Genomic DNA, 24,338 nt, shown 5'->3' with positions numbered 1-24,338 from the left:
TAATAAAGAATTGGGGTCACTTTGGGCATCTACCCAAAAATTTTACATTAAAAGCCAATAGGAGAGCTATATTCACTAAAAAATATTTTTTTTTCATATTACTGCCTGCTCCGCTACTGTTTCGTTGATTTAAACAAAGTTTTTTACTGAATTATAATTTTATAAGTTAAAAAAAATTTAAGGAAGTCTCTTCTTTTTCAATCAGGCCTCGATTACGTGCGTACAAATTTGTATTTTATCTTCCTTCTAAGAGGAATTTATAAACAAAATAAAATAATGCAAGTTAAACCAACGTTTCCTCCCCTCACCCAGCAGTCAGATACTAATCCAGGAACCAGTTTTAATCCACACGTCCCAAAAGGCGCATGTAATTTGAATATAGACATATCTCAAGCTTATTGTTTCAAGCCGGGGGTTGCCGAATAAGTTTGATTAAAACTTGTAATTCTGGAGGGGGGTGGATTAAGTCATATATACGTCATTTCCTACGGCGGTTCGTGACTCTTTCCCTCGTAATTTCAACTTATGCCGAACGCATACAGCCGTGAAAGAGCAAGCTCCAAAAGAGCCTATAGCTCCATAAAATCCTTTAAGTTCAATGAACTCTCCGAAACTTTTTTATTCCTTTATAAACTTTTTTTTATCATTTCTGAAAATTCAAAATCAATTATGTATTTAAAAAATCGTGAAAATAATTCCATAACATAAATGATACAGTTATTTGCGTCATTAATTACCATAACATATTAATTAATGAACTGTTCAGATTCTCACTTAACCAACAACCCCCGTTTGCCCGTGTTGTTAATAATATAACCGAAAATTTTAGTCAAAGAAAATATATTGGCATGATCCGAATTAACATAGAGAAAGCATCCGACACTGTCAATTCAAACCTACTTGTTTTTCCATTAATACATCTGGATATTTCAAGATTATTCATCTAATCATTTTTATGCATTTCAGCGACGCGGCAGGAAGGGAAGCACTGGGATCTCTTAGAGCCCTGCTTTACTATTCATAGCCAAGGCTTGGCTTAGAGTTCTCTAGCAGAATGTAAATAATGTATTCATGTACGAATGTGTATTTATTTTACAGTTACTTACATTTAATTTTCTTTGTCTTGTACATTCATTTTTTTTAAAAATATATGAACAGTATTATTTTATTATATTTTTGATATAGATTTATATTTTTATTTATACAAATCATGAAAATATTTTATTTTGTGTACATATTTCTTTATTATTATTATTTTAATTTTTTTTTCTTTTAATTCAATGAGTACTATATAATTTGCATTTACATTTTACTCCCCTTTTCTGTTTTTTTTCTTTTATTTTTTTTGTATACATTGTATGAATGTATATTTGAAAACTAATATTTCATATCTTTAATTTGTGACAGGTTGTATTAATTCCCTTCAATAAAATAAAATAAACAACTTTTTCGTCAATAATATAAACCCCACATATCATACAATTACCGGTATCCCGCAGGGATCCTGTTTTAGCCCCATACTATTCAATATTTTCATAACTGACTACTCAATTTTTTTAAATGTTAATTTAGGCCTCTTTACCGGTGATACAGCGTTATACTCCTCATCATAACGAATTGAAACAATGATTATTAGAGGTCTAAAAAAAAGCTAAAAAAGACTTTACAACAAAAAAAATTTTGAAAAATAGGGATTATACCTGAACATTGAAAAATAAAAGCCATCTTTTGCACAAAACGACTACCAGTACTTCCCTCGAACATAGTTTAAAATGATATACCTATCCCTTTTGCCAAAGTCGCAAAATACTTAAGAGTCGCATAAGATAGTAAACTGTTTTTCAACCACCATATTAATTTAAAATTAGAAAATTCAAAAAAATATATTGTGCAACATGTTTCTATATTATAATAAAAAATCATATGTAATAATATATAAAGCAGCTTAAGGACCTTAACTCCTGCCTGTCCCATATGGAGCTTCACAGATGTAACCAACTTAAAGAAACTGGAAGTATTCCAAAATAAATGCCTCAGCATTGTCAACAACTATCTATATTTCACAAAATAACTCAGATACATTGAAAACTAAATTTACAAACCATACATGTACTCATATTAAAATTTAAATATACTTTCTTTCAATCTCACCCTGTTTTTTTTAAACCTGTTAATATCCGAAATAAGAAATTATAAACAATCAATAACCTGTAGATATAAACGTAAGAGGATTTTTTTTTTTTTTATCAAATTATAAAAAAATAGGGGATATGCAATAAATTGGTAAAAAGAAAAAAGGATTTGTATAAGGGTGTATCTACAAGCAATGCAAGCATTTATTGTATAAATTATGTTTTAAAAAAAAATCTTTTATAAAAAAGAAAAGTATTTTCATAAAAAAATCTTAAATACTCACCTAGAAGAATTTTTCGATTTTAGAATTAATCCGAAAATACAATTTCAAAATAAACCTTATACAATCACTTCCTAGGAAGTTTTATGGGCTATATATTTGCTGAGATAGAGAAATTCTTAGGATGCGAGTGTTATATTCCTCTTTTCCTACAATAAACACAATAGCTTCCAACAATTCCAAACGTTTTCGAGCGTATTCTACTTCAGAAGTTCTTATATAATTTTCAGTTAAAGTAACATAATAGCAAGTTTCAAAAGAGTTCTAGACGTAATAAACAGTGAGTATTAAATTTATGTCACTTATATTAATATGTTTAAATAACTTAGATTAACCCTGAAATTAAATCCCATGGCATAACATAGGATGACATAGTAAATGTTTTTAAAAGGTTAAGACTATACTCACATAAAATTTATTATCTCCAATTTGTACTTAATAGAGAAAATTTAATAATGGTGTACAAAGTTTTATTTGAATCGATAATAAGATATAGGATCGATTGTTATAGTACCAGTGCTGACAGCAATATATCAACGTAAAATCTAAAAAGCGTTGGTATGTTACCACCTAAATTATTTTATTTTTATAGAATTTTCTTAAAATTTTTGATAACAAATTATTTAGAAAAAGACATAATATATCTAAAAAAATATAAGAAACAAAATTTAAGTAATCGAACCACCCTATAAAAATAAATTTGGTAAATGTACATTAGACTAATGGAACCATATCAGTTCAATCGCTTACCAGAAGAACTAATAAATTAATCAACCACAAAAAAAAATAAATATTTAACTGGGCACTTTCTTACTTTTATGATTCCCAATAATTTATTCACCAAATGATCATATCTGCCTGTATTTTTTCTTAACTCCATATAATTTATTTACTATATTACAATCTGTATTAGCAATTTGTGTGCTTAGTAATAGATATTATTGGATCCTTGTTTTTATAATATTCTGTATAGGCTTGTTTTATTCTCATTATTATATTAATTCACTAATTGTGAATTTGCAGCTTTATTATTCACTTCCAAATCCTTTCAGTCATTTTTATTATTATTTTATTAATTTTTTTTTTAATAAATAATATTTTATTTTTAAAATATTAATAGTATAAATCATAATGCACTTATCTAGCTTAAAAATTGTATAGTCTCGACAACGCCCTAATAATCTAAACTGTAATATTTAAATTTTAACTCGTACTTATGTCTATCATTTTTTTCTGTTATTTTAGCATGGACCAATACATGTTGTCATCTGGTCGGACAATATTGGATGTAATTTTTTATATGAATGGAATAAAAAAATAAATTAAAAAAACATACTTTCGAACTGAACTAAACTGTGATAACGTAGTGAGGGATAAAGCAACGTCATCATCAACGTAGAAACACTAAACCAATTGTAGATGTTCTCAGCAGTGTTACTGCTCATACGAGAATTCTCGATCCATAAGAGTTTAAAGTTGTATACGATAATAATACCATAACTTAAATCGTTGTATACTTTCCTTATAGCAAACAAGTTATTTATTGCTTTCCTGTAGTTGTTAATATCTACCTAGTTTCGACCTTCAATCAAAGCCAGAATTTTTTTTGTTTTCTCAAATTAACTCTAAAAGCATATAGAAGATCATTTTTTAGTCTTTAGGTATAGTTCAGAACATTTAGGGTTATACGTACGAACCCACTTATAATGAATAGATTTCGATTTTTTTCTTTTTATTGGATTTCTTATGTTAATAAATAATTTTTTTTTTACATTCCTACCAGTATTACATTTTTTTTAGAACGCTGCATTAAAAAAAGAGGGCGAATCCTATCGCAAGCTCAATTTATGTAGAAAACATCTAAAATTACACTTAATTTTTAATTCTGTTCACAATATTTTTAATACAAACTACTCCACGAAAAAAATAATCAACACCTTTTTTTATGTCGATAAGATTAGAGAAACATTAAGCTCAAATAGAGCTTTTTACGTTCAATATTTTGTAAGATTTATGAGATAGAGTTTTTCCAAATGTTGAAAAGTTAATGTTTTGAGAATTTAGTTTTGCAAATACTATCAATAAAGACATAATTGACAGTATTACGAATAATATTATTATAAACTACTTTGTATTTAATGAGCTTCAATTTGAGGACTAATAGGTGGTCATCAAATTCTCCTACTTCAGATTCAGACTGTTTGTTATATTAAGAAATAATAAAACACTCCACTAACGCCTGTTGAACAGATTCGATACATAGGACTCCATCTTGACAAAAGACTTACTTGGAATCCACACACAAGACTGAAACGACAAGAAACTGCTCGTAGATTCCGATTGCTACAACACTTACTTGACAAACGCTCTAAACTTTCCATTCACTACAAAAAATTAGTACACACTGCGATAATCAGACCAATTTGGACATATGGAATTGAGCTCTGGGGCTCTACCAAACCATCAAATTCCTCCCGCACCCAATCCTTACAATCCAAAATCCTACGTAAAATCCTTGATGTTCCTTATTAGGTTACAAATAAACTCATCCACAAAGACCTTAACATCCCATTCGTTGTAGATTTGGCCCAAAACAGATATGCGTCTTTTCATCCCAAACTCCTTACCCATCCTAACCCATTAATTCTTAATCATTCATCCTTAACAATCCCTGATAACCCTCCGAGGCGTCTGAAAAGAAGATGGCCACGGGACCTTCTAATTTAAATTAATGCTTGAAGTACCACCAATGGGAGGTTCCTTCCCAAGATTTTCAAGTGTAAATGAAACATACAACATATTTACTTATTGTATCATTTTGTAAAATTGTAAATTACATTAAATAAATAAAAGGAAAAAAAAATTTTAATATACTTGAATTGCTGTCTCCGATCGTAATATGCTATATTGTTATCGTTGCTCTTAATGTAACGGAGATAATCTCCTCAGTTCAGGAGGTTTTGAATTTTCTAAGAAAATATTTAATTCAATATTTATTCTTTAAATAGTCTTATTTATTTTTATTCTAGTATACCCATGAACATGAGAAATAAACCTAAAAAATCGAAAACTTATCACTCCATGAAGAATCAACTTTTTTACAATAGTGAATAATAAGTATTGTTGTTTAACATTCGCTGGAATCCACCTTATACTAAAACACATATTATGCACCTCTCCTTCTCCCTTTGACTGCATCTATGACAAGTTGATTGCAACACACTATTAAGATAAAAAGTAAATCTTATATAAAGAAAAGTTGGCCATTCGTTATATATAGGTACAAATGCGTTCAAGATGATTTTTTTTCTTTTACTCACTTAGCTTTAGTCCTTTTTATCTTGTTTACTTTTTTTTTCTATTACTAAAAAAAAATCCGTCTTTGCATACTTTAGAAATGTTGCGTGAGAAAATAAATGTGATTTCTTTTCCTGACGAAATTAATACTTGATATACATATTCGCAATATTGAGTTGCACTTAACATACATGACTCAGTATGATGAGAGAGGAAAAAAATCCACTTTTTAACGAACTCATTGTGGATTAATTTATCGGGCAGAGCTCGTGGGAATAGACCAGAGCAAGAAGATAATCTGCCTCAATTTCTTCTAATCAATTCGACTACGTCAACTGAACGGCAATCTACACCGTTTCCATCTTTGTGTCTTCAATATTCTAGATGCGGAATAGAGGAATATCTACTGTCATGATAGTGTATTTCTATCGTTTGAAATTATTTTTTCACAACGAGCTCATTCGATATAATCATATCCCATAATTATAATTTTTACGCAAAGATTACTACTATTATAGACAGATGTATAGTATTAAAATATTTAAGAGCACGCTTCGTCCGCTCGTTAATGGTACAAGAGCTAGGTGAAAAAAAGTCGGTTATTTCACTCCAATTTTTAATTACTTTAATAGAAACTATTTATGATTACGTGAAAACTGATGAGTCTGCACAGTATGCTTAGGGGGAATAAAAAATGATGGTTGATCAAAACATTAAAAAAAAATTATCCGTTCCGAGTTCCATAAAAACCTTAAAACCTACCTGAAATAGTAGAAAGCATAATAGAAAGTTTAAAAAAAGATACATTTACTAAAATACAGTTGTTTATGTTCATTACTTCCCAATAGACAGTTTTTTTTTTAAAAAAAGAAATATTTTATAACGAAAATCAGTAGGTTATTAAATTTATTTACCAATCAACACCCAAATTAATGCTAGTTTAATTTAATATAAAGTAGTTAATAACATTCATCTTCATAGTAATAGTAGTTTTCATATTTGCTAAAATAAATTGATTTCTAGTTGCTCGGAAAAAAATTTCAAAATAAAATTGTATAAATAAATCAAATAAAAACTACTATCTATATGAAAATAAACTACTTTAAAGTACGTTAAACTCGCTTTAATTTGTTTTCTGGTTGACATCTGTTCGTCCAATGGTTGTTGATATATAGTTTTTCATAAATCAAAACTTTTATTCGGACAACTGAAAATCATCTTGTTAATTTATTTTAACAAAATACTACTCCTACGAAGATAAACGTCACAAAATACTTTATAGCACATAAAAATAGTTTTAATTTCAGTTCTAATAGACATGTGCTCGTCTCATGGTTCCTTAAATTAAGATTTCCTTCAATAAATTCACTGATTACTGATTTTTTTACCATATATTTCATAAAATGGTTTTTAAAAAAGTGTATCTCGTGAAATATTGAAGGTAAACAGCTCTACTGGGGCTCAGATACTAGCAAATTTACTGATATTTAAATGGATTTCTATTAAGATTTCTAGTGTTGCTGGTAGTTTCAATGATATAGAGCTCTGAATAAAAATTTATATTTGTTAACGTTTTGAAACAGCCACCATTTTTTATTCCTCCTAATACCTGGTAGACTCATAAATTTTAACTACTACCTACACATAGTTTTCATTAAAGTAATTAAAAATTGGGACCAACTGACTTTTTTCACTTATTGAGCTATTTATTACTAACAAAAAAATAGTTATTTTCTATTTGAATAATTGTTTAAAAAATAGCTGACAATCAGTTCATAATTCACTGTACTCCTAACTACGAGGATTCTTTTATATCAATAAAAATATATAAATATATCAAAAATATATAAAAATAATATTAAATTAGATCACGTTCGTTCAACAGTTGAGTCCTTATGGCAACCTTGCCACTTTAAAATGAGTCACTCATGATTCTTCATTGATGCGGGAGGAATTTGGTTATTCCCTGATGAAAAACTCTATACTTTAGAAGTGGTTTATTTTTCTCCTTGCGATTGACAAAAGTCAATTTTGCCTCAATGTCGAATAGAAATTTTATCATCATAGATGTATCAGAGTTTATGTGACAACATAAGCTTTTTAACAGTGTGCCTTTTAAAATTTCATAAAATGATTTTGCATTAGGATTATATTTTAGACAAGTAGGTGGAGATCTTTATTTCGTGGAATTTCATTGTCAGACTATCATGGTCCGATCGTAGCTGTATAGTAGTACTGTTACGGAAAGCGCCAAAGTTTCGTAGAATTGACTCTAGGACTTAATGACAGAAGAGATCCGCTCATATAAGGAGCCAGGGAAAGGAGAAGCGATGGAAGATAGGAGGTGGAGGTAGGTGAGAGTTTGGCATGCTTTGATGCTCTGAGCTCCACTAATGGTCCTGCTCACCAAGCAGAGCCAGATAAAGAATCATCCACCATGCAACTACTTCACTCCGTTACCTCCAACATTTGCAATTATTATAGCGCCTGTCAATCTGCTCCAAACGGTTTGGGGTATCATTTCGAGGCTCCTCTGTCGCTCTTAAGGAGAGATTGCGTTAGGACATCGGTATTTTTCAATGATTGGAGGAGTGTCACTGACCGTACCTCCCGACAAACTTTTCCAATCATTAATCTACGGTCAACTATCTACACCAGGTATTTTTCATTGAATCTCATCCGTTTACTTATCCATCAATATATCTATGAACAAACATTTTTAGATATGATTGCTCGAATCAACACAATTTTATATTCATTTCTTCTACATAAATTCAGTATGGATTGAAGTTATTTAGGAAGTATAGACCGCTACACTGTCTGATTTCCGAACATCAACGAACAAATTTTTTTAAACGGTTGTATAAGGGGGTGATGTGGTTTGAATCACGCTCCAATGCCAGATTTTTGCTGAATTAAGGGTATCCACTTTATGAGGCCGGGTACACCCCGTAGGGCTCCCAACCCCACAGGGTTGACTCACTACTACAGTAAAAGAATATAAATATATACATATATATACATTTCAATTGATTTCAAGTTATTTAAAATTATAATTCTGTTAAAAGATGTAGAAAATTAAAAACAATTAGACAACAACCAAACCTCTGGTTCACATATTTTTTTTAAATTTCGAAAAATGAAGAGATTAATAATTAAAACTGATACATGCTTGCTTATCACAGATATAATTTTTAAAGCTTTATGAATTCACTTAGTTTGATACTTCAAGAAGAAGCGATCTAGCAATGAAAGGTTGAGGCATGGAGTTCAACAATATTTTTGGTGGAGGATTGTTATCCCAAGGAACCGGTGTTTCACTCGTTTGAATGTAGAAGCTAGCATATTTATAGATGCTATGGAAGTATACCGCTCCAGGTATTGTCATAAAGTTTATATAAATCCATGTAAACTCTGGATATAAGGAAACACTATAACAAGAATTGATATCTACGATAATGGAAAGGAAAGAATCTCTCGGTAGAAGCGGAGGAAATGGTAGACATATCGTCTCATTTCGAGAAGAGAGGCTAGGATCAAAGGGTGTGAGAGAGGGGGAGGGAGGGACGAGCAGAAAATTAACTAACTCAATTATTGACCCTGGAGTGTTTTATCCACTTACACGGCGTCAAGATGGAAAAAAAAAATCCGAAATGTCCTTTATGCATATGTAACGTAGAACCAAAGAGACCGAACCTGAAAGCATAATGATAAAAGCAATTACATTTTTACTTAAATTATGAAATGTAAACTGATTGGGCCGCTGAGCTGGAACGTAACGACACCCCGACGGGCGGAAACGCTAATTATCTGATAGTAGGCAATCGTGGAAACACAAACATTTTCAAAACAGTGGTCCCGTAGTGGGGTGTATAGCCTTGTATTGTAAACAAGAGCTCCCCTTGTTCAGAAAAAAAAAAGAAAAAATCAGGATTAAAAACCCTCTAAAAGGAGAAGGGAGACATTAAAAGTGGGAGACACAAGATTAAGATACCCCAGACCCCAGGGGGGTGGTTTTTTTCCGGCTATTCTTTCGGATGGAAAACAACCAATAAGGTTTAGGGGCCTTGGGGCGTTAACAAAACCTGGATTTATGAAGTAATAGGCCTCGGTCTCTCTCTCTCTCTCCCTCTTTCTCTCTATCTCTCCCTTTCTTAACCCCCCCCACACTCTCTCACTCTATCTCTCCCTCACGCTCTTACTCTATCTCTCTTTAACCGCAACTTTAATTCATTTACTCGTTAAGCACTTAAAACTAATGCATGGAACAACGTCCTGTAAAACAAGACGATATTAGGTTCTGTCAAAGTTTGTACCATATTTGGTACATTTGTGATATTCTTATAAAACTTAAACAAGTCTGAGAGTTATATCAGATCAGCATCCATTGAGTATTAATGCAAGAAAGATTCTCTAGTTTAGTGTGTTAGTTGGAAGAAATGTTCACCACCTTGTAAAATTCATAAAAAAAAAAAAAAAACCTACGAATAATAGCTGATAAGAACGTCATCATGGTAAAAGAGAAGCACGAAAAACATATTCAATAATATATTTTGAAAATTCTATAAAATAGACAAATGTTTCTTTTTTCAAAATTAACATACATTTTTATTACATATTAAATACAAGTAAAATAAAATTATTACGATTAATATCCAAACTGTAAAATAAAAACTACAAAATAAATTTGTAGTAAATACAGATCTAAATAAAGATAAATTATTATGTATATATTTTTTTAATTAATTTGAGACAAATATCATATTGAAACGATGTTGAAAAATAAACATAAAGGGCGGGAGCCTTTTAATACATTTTCTGTCTGGTTAGTTGAAAAAAAATATTATAATAAAATATTTCGCCTCTCCGGTCTCCGAGATCATACAAATATCTTTCTAAAATGTAAAAACTGAGCATTTCACTGGTTCATAAAATTCTTAATTATCCTTACTATGACAAAAATAAATTTATCCATAAAGACCTTAATGTTCCTATATGTATCCGATCCAGGCCAAAACAGATATCAATCCATTCTAAACTCCCTAACCACCCAAAACCACTAGTTTCTAAACATTCCTCTTCTGTTCCTGACGCTGCCAAGAAGCGTCTGAAAAGAAGATGGCCTTTGAAAGACCTAATGCAGAAATATTATTGTAGTGCCACCAACATGTAGTTTCTCCACTAGTCTTTATCATGCCATTGTAATATAATTAACAGCACATTTGCGAGATGTATTCATATGTAATACATGTAAAATTTGATATCTTACTTAATTACATTTTCGTTAAAACTATTTTATGGTAATTTAAATTTGTCTTGCGTATGCGACGTTACGAAGTCACTACCTTAGTTTGCGGATTTTCATAGTGGATATATGTGACAAGAATTTTCAGTCTAAATAGAAAAAAAAATGGAACGTTCGTCTGTTTAAAAGCCTTTTAAATCATTGAACCACAAAATCATGTCCTTTTGACGCTAATTCCAGAACAGCGGAAGTAATGAGTTGATCTACTTGGTTCTGTACCAATAATATCATATAATAATAATAATAATAATAAATAATAATAATAATAGTTTTTATTAAACAATTTATGTGTATTTATGCTTGGATCGGCTAAATATTAAGGGATTATATCGTGCATAAATGCATTATTTGGTTTTATGTCACTAAAACTGCAATAAAAACAAACAATCATTTTTTAAAAACTATTTTAACGTGGTTTCATTAGAACCTAAACTCTCTTGATGTTTTTTAAAATTATTTTTAATTAACATAAACATCCCTAGGTTCCAATAAAAAAATCATTTTTTGAAAATTATAGAGCATATTCTGAAAACGTCCGTTATATAAAATAATAAAATCAAGCTTATGAGATAAAATAAATAAAGTCTAAATTAATTTTAAATTACATATTTAGTTTAACAGGTTTAAACTTTAATATTATCCTCGTTTTGGTTATTACAAAAATTATTTGCAAAATTTATAGTTAAAATACGAAAATAATATACTTTTTTAAAAAAATTTTGAAGTAGATGATTTATTTAGATTAAATAAAGGCAAAATCTTATTAGTTTTTAATAAATTTCACCAATAATAATCATAACGTTCTAAAATTTGCTTAATGTGTGGTCAGAAAAAATATAAAAACGGTTGTAACTCTTTATTTCAAGAAAATTTTAAGACTTTTAAAGTTAAATTGCTGTTTTGTACTACATTAAGGCAGCAATAGATTGGACAACAATAAAAAAAGAAAAAATCCTTATTATAATAAAATTAAAAATATATTTATATATATATTTTTCCTCGCAAAAATCATATATTGATAACTATAACAATCTGCCACTGAGTACACAATAAAAAAAAATCTAACCTCTATGCTCAAATATATACAATAATTATACACTGAGGAACCACAAGCCCACTCAATCCCCAACGTCTGAGGGGAAATGCAGAACTCTTTAAGATCCCAGCGCAATCCTCCCACTGCGTCACTGGTCACTCTGAGCTAGTGGATTCTGCGAGTGCTCAAAAGCAGCAAATATTTTGGAAAATCTTTCCCTTGCTAGAATTCTTTGTATTTTATTTATTTATTGATATTTACAATGTAGAAAAAATACAACAAGTAAATTTGATCATAATGACATAATGATAATGATATGATACAGCATGTAGAGAAACTACCCAGTAGTAGAACTCTAAAAACATTTTACAATATAAGGTCACGAGGCCATCTTCTTTTCAGGCGCCTCGAAGGATTGCCAGGAATGGAAGATGGAGCAAGGCTAGGAACTAGTGGGTTTGGATGGTTAGGGAGTTTATAATGGAAGGAATGATATCGGGTTCGGGCTAGATCGGTTACATAAGGAACATTGAGGTCTTTATGTATGGTTTTATTAAACAATAACAAAATAAGGATTTTACGAGGGATTTTGGATTGTAAGGATTGGATATGAGTAGAATTCGAAGGTTTAGTGGAGCCCCAAAGCTCAACTCCATACTGTCATGTAGATCAGTATTGTAATGAATTGGAACTTTAGACCCTGTCTTTTCAGTCTTGTGTGAGGATTCCAGGTTAGTCGTTCGTCCAGATGTAGTCCAAGGTAGTGGATCTGTTCGACAGGGGTAAGAGCAACATTATTAAAGAAAACTTTAGGGTAGTCGGTAGGAAATATTTGTTGGGATTTATTTTAATCTTGCAATTATGACACCAATTCGAGGTCTGTGATACGATATTTTTTTTGTAAAATAAAAAAAAAAAATATAATCTAGCATATAGAGGGTGTCTTATAAATGAGTATATTGTGGAGGCAGATTCTATCCCTTAAGAGAAAAAAAAAAGCCTATCTTACTCGTAGTCCGATTCTCAATAGTAATGGATAAAAATAACTTTTTTTTGTTTTTATCTGTTATCCCTTATTTTTCCTCTAGATGGGCCTTATTATTGTCATATAGATCAGTCTTTTGTAATGAGTTGGAAGTTTAGACCGTTTGTCTAGTAAGTGCTGTAATAGTCGGAATCTGCGTGCAGTTTCCTGTCTTTTTAGTCTTGTGTGAGGATTCCAGGTTAGTCGTTTGTCAAGGTGTAGTCCAAGATAATGAATCTGTTCTACTGGGGTAATAGCCACATTATTAAGGTATACTATAGGACAGTCGGCAGGTTTACGATGAAGAGTAAATGTGATTTGATGGGATATGTTGGGATTTATTTTTATCCTCCAATTTCAACACCATTCTTCGAGGGTTGTGATATGGTACTGGAGAGTTTGGGATGCAATCAAAGGGTTATTACTAACTGTGAGCACACATGTGTCATCATCATACGTGGTAAGGATAGTGTTAGGAGTTGTTGAGATGTCAACTGCTAGAATTCTAATTACTAAATTTATTTGACAATAAATCTGGTTTTAAAAATATATATTATTGTTAAAATTGTCTAAAATTTGCTTTCGAAAATTTCTATTATGAAAATTTTTTTAAATAGTCTCTAGTAAATGAGTAACAAGACTGTAACTCACAGTACGTCTTTATCCTATGTAGGTCTTGAGGAAAAGATATAGTGAATCTCAATTTTCTTACCCACACCCACTCGTTTGTACCCAGGGATTCCCTTAAGTAATTAACAATTATTCCATAAAGTAAGCAATAAAAACTACGATTAGAATGGAATGGTGGCAGGTAAGCTATTTAAGAAGCTTTTTATGGCGACCTCCAGCTAAGTGACGGATGGTGGGCGCCAAGTAACCATTTATGGTGGAGAGACTTATCATTGTTTGCTTTTGGATCTAGCGCCTCTGTTTGCTGAAGAGGATGGGTTTAGGCTCCAAAATCCACTCTAATAGGGTCTCCTATAAATGCTATTAACTAGTCTAAGCTCTCTGCTCTTTACAACTATGTGCCTAAGGGCAACTTTAAACAATCATCAGGCCCTAACAAATTGAACAAATATAATAAGGATTTAAATAGTGAATGTGAAATATGAAATAATGAGCCTGTCATAGGTGAGAGTCTCAATACAAAGATAGCTAGGTTCAATTCGAGATGATTAAATTCATCTAAAGAATGTTAATTGTTTAGTCGCAGAGCTATAGTTACCTCCATTATATATGTTACCTTCTTTCCTATCTACATTGTGGAAAATAGGTTACGCGAAACGTTATACATAAACGTAATATAGAAGGCAAGTTTTTGAATCATGTATTGTTATAAATCAGATTACTTAAATATTTTTTATAAATATATGAAGATATTTACAAGCAGTGGTGGGTATAGGTACACCTGCAAAAGTAAAGTAATGGTTATGGCGAGAGAAGAACAGGAAGACGTCCAATTGATCTGCAACATCGATATACCTGAGGTAGTGAAGGAATACTTCTACATAGGCACCGGAAATAGTACCTCAGGCAAGATAGACACTGAGATCTCGAACAGAATATTCAAGGTGCATTAGGTATATCACCAGATCACTAATTGTTCATACATTTAAAATAAAACTTGTAAAGTAAACTCAATATTTGATCACCGGAAAAGAGAAATATGAGATGGGAATGTAATGAGAGGATTAAATATTTAGTGCTATTAACAAAACAAAAGAAAGAGGGGAAAAATACAAAGTAAAAAGCAATAAATGCAAAAAAATTCAATCAAATGCAATTTAGTTATTAAAAAATGTATTTATGTTTTAAATATCATAACAATGTTTTTTAATTTTATTTTTTAATATTATCTTATAAGCCTTTGTATTTAGGCAGTATTGCTTCCTCAATCAAATTCAGCAATCCTTGCCAATAAAGTAATTCTCTATCTCATCGGTCACCACAAAGTAGATATTATTAAACGAAAAAAATTGAAGATTTTAAACTTATCCTGACATATTGGGGGTTTATCCTACAGGGAACCAGCCTATTCTAACCAGGATGGGAGGTTCAAGTTTCCATTTCGTAGACATACACGAAAAAAGTCGACCCGCCCAGGTCGAATCTGAATTAAATCTTTGAATCTGCTAAGTTAGCTCCTCAAATCACTTGGCTGCAAACGGCCTTCTTGATTAATGTACTGCACTTATATTAAAAAGTCCTGATTAATTTTGACTTAATTAATAAAATAAAATTGAATTGCCTCCACGAATATTTTATTAATGCACCCTAAAAACTGATACTTCAATGAATATAACCAAAGTATTGATGTTTTTTTTTATTTTATGGTTTTAATACATTCTGTCACACTCAAGGGCGATAGGCATAAGGGATATACACAAACAAAATAAATATACATATTAATTAAAAAGGAAATTAATAATAATAATAAAATTCATCAAAATAATTAAGTATAAATTAAAATGGATAAAAATGAATTTATGTGTACTAAATATTTTTAATTTTATGTTTACTTTTAATTAGTACTGCATAATTAAAATATATTTATTATTTCTTTTTTATACTATTTTGTATTTATTTTCCTTAATACTTTGATTTTTTGGTTCCCTTCATTTTATTTTATTTGTGAACTTAATCAATAATAGTAACATAACAATGTTGATATAAAAATTCTATTTCAAGAGACCGCTAAATTTTTTTTTAAAGCTTTTGGAAGGTCAATATTTTACAAAAGTATATGGATTGTGTTACTACATCCATATTTATAGATAGTAAACTATTCTGTGACTAATAAAAAATATTTATCAAACTACAGATAAATATTTTGTGTTTACTCTCTGTTTTATAAATATTATACACAAGAATCTTAAAAAGGGAGCTAAAAATATTGTAGATTATTTTGTACAATTCTATACTCGGTAGGAAGTCCCTACCCTTTTATTGTTTAACAGAGCAGGGATACTATTATTTATTATATATATTTATATATATTTTTTTTTTTTGTAGGTACTTGTTTAGTATAAGTTTACTTTGCGTTTGTTTACTTTTCCTGCCACCAGATAGCGCCGTCTGAGTAACCATATCAACAATCCTGATAACTGTTATCTGATACCTTACCACTGTTTTATTGTGAGGCAGTACTTTTTGTTATCAGCGGTCAAAAAGAATAAAAATACTACTAAGTACACTAATAAATAGCTTTAGATTATTGAAGATTAAAATCTACGAAAAAAAGTATTATGGTCTTTTTTAAATTTATTTTTATAGTTTTAATATTTTATTAATATTATCATTGTTATTAATTTCCTACTTCATTTATTAATTTTTTTCTTTCACATTGTGTCATTTTGTATAATTATTATTCATTAAATAAATATATTATTGAATATAAAAAAAAAAAAAAAAATACAAAATATATACACCAAAAGCGAATTAACAAACAATAAATAACTAATTTAACATATTTATTAATTGATTTATTGAGAATGGTTTATATTGATAATAACACCAACCTCGATGATCAAAGTAACTCTAAACACTTTATATCACAGCCTCCGACGTTTCAGCCCTTTGTCCATTCTCAAGGACACAACCTCAATCATTGAATAGTCTCAATTCATTTAAAATATCTTTCTTCTGCAGGCTGATTGCCCTTTTTATATAGAAAACCTCACAATCTCAATACAAAAGCAATCCTTAAAAAATTATTTGACTTCTACTAACATCAATAATACTAACAATAAAATCTTAAAGATAGGTTTTATTGTAATAAATTTTTATAAAAATAAAAATTTTTAAAGGAAAGTTTTTGTATTGAAATTCTGTGGTTTATTACATGACAAGGGCAATTAGCAAAATAGTGAATTAAATGAATTGTGACTATTCAATGATTGAGGTTGTGTCCTTGAGAATGGACAAAGCGCTGAAACGTCGGAGGCTCTGATATAAAGTGTTTAGAGTAAATTGGATCATTTTTTTTTTATTTATTTAATACCAGATCGGCCTGGTGGGCCTTACATGGTTGATGTAACCATTATCTTTTTTTTTAACAATTAATTATGGTGTACAGCCTCATACAAAAGACACTCCTAACTATATGCAACGTTATAATTAAAAAATAAATAAATAAAATATATAGACAAAAACAACACTTCTTGATTTAAATATGCATCCACAAATTGGATCATTGAAGATAGTATTGTTGTTAAACTATAGATATTTTAGTTTTAAGAAATTTAAATAAAATAGAATGGAATTTTAATATGTTTGAATCACTGGAAAAAAACATGGAACGTTAAGGTGTGATATTAATTATCAAAGAAACAAAAGCTGTTTTCTGAGGCGCTAATAATATTCATCTCAAGTAACTTGAGTACACTTCACAGTTTTTTAGTATTTTTATGCCTTCATCTGAGCTGGAAGCCTTATTCAAATTGGTTTATTTCAAATTCAAATAAAGGTTCCTATTTGCATGAATGTAATTAGTCCTAACTACGATTCTATTTGATGGATGTGAACGATAGCGGATTCTAACTGTTGTAACTGGACCTTTGTAAAGGCTGATAGGGCCTCATCCACTGATCTCATGCACACTTTTAATTACGATTGAAACAGTTAAAGAAACAATCACGAGTGACAGTTCACAGTGAAGGGGGTGCTCGTTCACTTCATAAGGCTTTGAATTTTGAGACAAAACAATTTTTTTTTACTTTTATTAGTAATTTCATCCCAAACTCTCCAATCCTATATCACTGGCTACGAAGAATAGTATCGTAATTGAATGATTAAATTAAATCCCATCAAATCAACTTTACCCTTCGTCGTAACCATACCGATAGTTTCTTTCAATAATGTTGCTTTACCCCTGTCGAACAGATCCGCTACCTTGGGCTGCAACGACTAACGTGGAATCCTCACACAAGACTGAAAAGACAGGAAACTGATTCCGACTATTACAGCACATACTAGACGATACCGTTCGTCTAAACTTCTAATCTATTACAAAAGACTGATCTACATGACTGTAAGGAGGCCAAACTAGACATATGGAGTTGTGCTTTGGGGCTCCACTAAACCTTCGAAATCCTTAGTAAAATCTCCAATGCTCATTACTTTGTCACAAACAAAATCATACATAAAGACATCATCATATATCATTCCTTCCATTATATACTCCCTAACTACCCAAACCCACTAGTTTTCAACCTTGCATCCTCTTCCATTCCTGACAATCCTCCGAGGCGCCTGAAAAGAAGATTACGTTTTCGTTAAAGTTAACCACTCTCAAACTAATAATTAATATATATTATTTTAAAAGCTAATGAGGCGTATTTTTTTTTTTTTTTATGGAATCTCCTTGTAATAACTGACTAAATCTGTCAGTGAATTAAAATAATCAATTATAGATCGAAAATAAATGTTTAGATCCTAGGGGGTCGGACATGGTGGAAGAGAGAGAAAACAAACATTTTTAATTTTTTATTCATCAATTATAAATCAAGAGAAATTATTTATTTTTATTAATTTTTTTTTATATTAAATTTTTATTTTCAAAGTATATACAATTTTCTCAAATGAATCTAAGCTTACAAAATTACTATTGTCTTTTAGGTTTTTCTCAGTTTTGAATTCTGTCTACGAAAAATCCAAAGGAAACGATCATTAGAAGAAAATTCCCTCAACGAGTATCAATCCACCCGTTGGGCTAAATGCGACAATGACTGCTGACGCGTCTTATTCACTTAAACGAGCTTTGAGAATTCACCATATGTTAACATATTGTGCAAAACTTTTGAATTTTTTAATTGTTTATTACTTAAGTAAATCAGTTTAATAGTAAATTAGTAATCTAATGTTTTTATTAGCAATAAAAGATGTTAAATATAAACTATGAAAGAGTTCATTAACTTAAGGAGATCCGAGGAAAAATATTTTTTTCTGTTTGAAAACGCTTTAGAAAGCCAAAGATTTTTGAAAAAAATAATATTTAGCATGTAAAATTTTAGAAGGTAATAAAGAATGACGAAAATAGCATAACTAAAAGTTCTAGTCTAACGACTTTTTACGTGATGGACGCATGCGCTGTTGGTTTTTCCATTTCGGCAATCTGATAACTGTTGTCATATTAATAATAATTTATGCAATAAATTATTTTTTTTTTTAATTTTACTTAGCTTATATTAATGCATATTAGTTGTCAGGACGACTAACTCCATAAGATTATTCTTAGTATTTTAAATATTTATTCTGGAATCCTCTCACAATGCTAAAAAGAAACTGCAAGTCGATTCCTACTATTACAGCACTTACTACACAACCGGTATACACTTCCTATCCTTTTCAAAAAACAGATCTACATGATTAAAATAAGTCATGTTGAGCATTTAGGGCTCCACTAAACCTTCGACTCCACTAATTCCTCTTGTATTTAATTTTTACAATCCATCGTAAAATACTCAATGCTCTTTACTTTTTCACAAACAAAATCATCCATATAGACCTCAATGTCCCATAAGTAACCATTATAACTATCAATCATTCCTTTACAAACTCCCTAACCACCCAAACTCACTAGATTTAGAACTTACTTCATCTTTTATTCCTGACGATTCTCCGAGGCGCCTGAAAAGAAGATAACCTCGAGTCCTGCAAATGTAGAAATGTTACTAGAGTGCTACCAATGGTTAATTACTCTACATGCCTGTACCATACCATTATAATCTAACATCAAATTTACTAGATGTATTTTTATGTTAATGGTAAATAAATGGTTAGGAGCAGACAGTAAATTGTAGTTAACTGTTACATTTTTGTCATCAAAAAAAGAAAATGTTAAAACTTTGGAACGAGAAATATTAAATAGAGTACGTTTCTGGAAACTGTTGGATATTTTGGAAACATATTGCCACAGTGGAAAATTGATAAATTGTTCTGAAAGCAGTGAGTATTAATTTTATTTATTAATTAATCTCAAAAGAAAACATTATCTAATATAATTACTCTTTTCTTTTATTAGTACCTCGGAATTAATCAAAACATCAAATCTATAACTTGAAAGTTGTGTTGACCGGCGTAATTAGGATCAATGTGCCATTATTAAAAATGGATGAAATGTATTTGTATAAGGTATAAGAATCGATTTATCATGGACGATCAATGATATTAATCAGTCATGTACGAATACTAGGAAGAATCTAGACAATACCGTTGTAAATGGAGATAGTTGGCAACTGTTCATTCCACTCCAGATGGATGAAGACCTGAGAAGAAAGAGCTAAAGGTTAAGGCTGGGCAGAGTCAATAGGAGGCATTCTATTAGGAGATGTGCTGTACTCATTAGATGCTATTAGCGCTAATTGGTCGAGTCCCAAGCTCACTGTGCGGTCTCTCCCTTCATTTTTTCTCGGTCTCTTCGGCTCATGAATCGACGGTCGTTGTCGGCGCGTCTCAGATGTTCCGGAAAAAAAGCAACTATTTCTATGATAAGGTAATCGTGTCGATTTCCTGTCTTCTATGAGTAATGGACCCATCCCCAATGCGTAATATGGCTGTAAATACAAAGCGAAGTTGATATTTTGGTTTGAGAGATGAAATATCAGAAGTATTGTAATTCATTTTATCACGACAAATTATCTGAGCAGGCTTTATGTAATACACTTCTGGATCAGGAGCGAATTTTTATTTTTCCTTTGTGGGGGAGGGGGGCTATTAGGATGACTGAATTTCGGGCACTCTTAGAATCCGACGAGATTAAACTGAATATTTTTTTTTTTGTAATTTTTAATGTCGCTCTCACTAAGTCTCCACTGGCCCTCAATGCAAGTAACATGGCTGGGAGAGAAGCGCTGGGATATCTTGGAGCCCTGTCTTGCCTTCAAACCGCGGTTGGCATTTTCTTTTTCTTGCAAATAAATTATTTTCTTCTCTTTTATTTTTATTATATATTTTACAAAGATTTATATTTTTATTTATACCAATCATGACAGTTGTTTCTTCTATTTATATTACTTCAATTTTTTTTCTTTTAATTCAGTGAGTTTTTTATTGTCTTCGATTTCGGTATACATTGCTTGAATGAGTATTTGATTATTAATGTTGAATTCCCTTAATTTATAGGCAGGTTGTATCAAATCGCTTCAATAAAATAAAATAAAATTTAATGTGAGTATGTATTAATAATGAAAGTAGGCAGTTAAACAATAATTTATTATTATTTTTGGCTATAAAATCTCAATTTCTTAACTGTACTTTCTCTCTGGTACTGGTACTTGCCATAAATTTAAATAACTCCAAGTAAAATATTTTACTACGATTGACATAGTCTGAAGTTGTTTTTCAAATCTTAATTTTCCCAATTTATTACGTCTTCAAATTATTGAGTGATGCTCCTTGTGGTATTGCTCTTATGTTAGCCGTTGTTGGCCTATTGAATATAAAATAACATGATACAAACATGTGGAGAATCTACCCTTAATAGGGCTCAAATTACGTTACTAGAGAAGAAGATCTCGGGGCCATTTTCTTTTCAGACGCCTAGAGGTATTATAAAGTATTGAAGGAGAAGCAAGGTTGGAAACAACAACCATTATTGGTTGTTAATTTTTTTACCTTAACATAATATTTTAATTTAGTGCCCATTCTAGATACGCAATATTCATTTTAAAAGATACTGCAATTCTTTATTATAAATTCTCCACTTAAATTCCCGAAATCATCAGCTAGTTCGGAACTACTAAAAACTCAGTAGATTTTATAACGTAAGAAAAAAATTTGGATTATGACGAATCTGCCGGGCCTAGCAAAATATCTGCCAAATTGAGCATGTCGAATTTTACGCTTCGAAGATAATGATAAAGAGGCGTCCGGAAAAGGAAACTATTAATGACCCAACGTCCTATGTTAAAGCAGTGCGGTTACTTAAATGGTTTGCTGACTTTTTTTTTTCTTTTTCGAATTATCAAAACATGTTTTAATTATTTTTATTAATGTTTTATTTCATATTTAATTTAATGAGCTTACAAAAATTAAAATATTCACCCTAAAGTGGTAGTTTAATCTTAAAGAGCTATAAGTGAGCTTGTAAAAAAGATTAAAAATATTATTTAAATAAATCTTGTGTGGTGCGCGCATCACAAAACTTTTACTTACCACCCTACTTATGAACACTCCCCCGCCCCCCTAGTTTTGAGTAGATTGGTGGACTCGTGTTATAGTTATCGCTATTTTTTTGTGTTTATCGAAAAATAATCTAAGACCAGAATGAAGGGAAATTTGTCGGGGGGTGCGGTCAGCAAAAAACAGCATAAATAAACAAAACAATATTTATTTATTTTATGCCGACGTTTCGAACTGAGTTTCAGGTCTTCATCAGGGCTATATAACAAAAGAGATAACAACAACATTAGAGAATGATTGATAAGCGTGGAATTAGATGGTAGTAGATTGAAAACAGTGAAAGATGAAATATAATATCATGTAAGAAGATATATATAATATAAGATATGCAAGTAGTGTCTAAAAAACACTTATTGAATCTACAAATTGAACAATATGACAGAAAATGAAATATAGTGACTGACTTATGTCTGAATTATAGTGTGAGTATTAACTTATATACCTGTACCTAAAAATATTTTTTTTTTAATTATTTATTTATTGTAATTTACAACTGTACAAAATAATACAATAGGTAAATATGTAGTATGTTTCATATACACTTGAAAATCTTGGGAAGGAACCACCCATTGATGGTACTTCAAACATTAATTTAAACTAGAAGGTCCCGTGGCCATCTTCTTTTCAGACACCTCGGAGGATTATCAGGGATTGTTAAGGATGAAAGATTAAGAATTAATGGGTTAGGATGGTTAAGGAGTTTGGAATAAAAAGACGCATATCTGTTTTAGGTCAAATCTGCAACGAATGGGATGTTAAGGTCTTTATGAATGAGTTTATTTGTGACGTAATAAGGAGCATCAATGATTTTACCTAAAAATATAAATATATATATGTGTGTGTATATATGCTGCTCTCACAACACATTATAGACAAACAGGACACAAACTCAAATTTGGTGCACCAAAAATCCTACCTCAGGATAAAAAACAACTTTTAGCAAAATTTAAAAGAAATAATTACAACAGAAAAATATAAGAATCGGGCTATCAACAAAAAATTTTATTTACAAAATTTTAATTCGTATTACTCTAACCTAATGAATACATAAGAAATAATTAATAACACTAAATATAAATAGACAAACTACAAATAGGAATAACAGACCAAAAACCAAAACAAACCCTAGCTCCATTTCAATCCTATTCAGTTCTGGTACAAACTTCGTGTTAGTTGGATCACAGCAATGTAGAACAAAATTTAATAGACAATTGTAAGTAATGTTTTAATTGTAATTGTTATTAATCTTAAAATTATACTATTCGCAATAAAGTTGCGAAACGTTGGCTAAATATAGTTGTATTACTGATCCTGAAGACCTTACAAAAAAAAAATATATATATATATTGCTTCTGGTACTTATATCATTATTAGACAATGTAAATCAGTTATCAAAGGGATTTTCATGAGGAAATAATTTTAAGGAGCCATGTTACCCGCATGGTGAGATGGTAAGCTTAATATCTTTCATAATAAGGAGCAATTTTACCATCAAGGTTTATGGATATGACCTCGTCGGGGTACCTCCAGTTCTCGAATGACCGCTCGCCTCACATCTGCGGCCGTAAAGTTTCCTCCACGGTAAGGTCTATCTATTGAAGCGGTGAATGCTCGGTCATTCATCCTTTTCGAATGATCCAACTTAGGTTTGATGGCTTGGGAACCTTATTTTTTCTTTTCTGAATCAGCCATAACATTTTTTTTTTTATGATCATTATTTAGCACTCACTAAATTATGTTTCCGATTTAGAAATGGTATCAGTATATCCACAATAAAAAAAGACACAAATCTAAATTTTTTAACATGAGAAATTTTGATGGTTGAACCCCTTATGTCCGGTAGAGCAGAATAAATAAATCTATCAATTCAAAAAAAAAAAAAGTTTTGAATAATATTTAATGCTTATTCTTTAGTATATGCTTTAGTCAAAACTTTTTTTTTTTTTTAATTGATAGATTTATTTATTGATAGATATTACAATCTGCCACACAGTTGTGGACAATAGGTAATAGTGATGAATGATATACATACTAAAATAAAAAAAAATATATAAACAAAAAATAACAATAAAATAAAAAA

This window comes from Halyomorpha halys, unplaced genomic scaffold (genome assembly GCF_000696795.3).
Source record: "Halyomorpha halys isolate HHAL.00 unplaced genomic scaffold, Hhal_1.1 Scaffold55.1, whole genome shotgun sequence".
In the NCBI taxonomy this organism is placed as follows: domain Eukaryota; kingdom Metazoa; phylum Arthropoda; class Insecta; order Hemiptera; family Pentatomidae; genus Halyomorpha; species Halyomorpha halys.
This window is presented reverse-complemented; position numbering follows the sequence as displayed.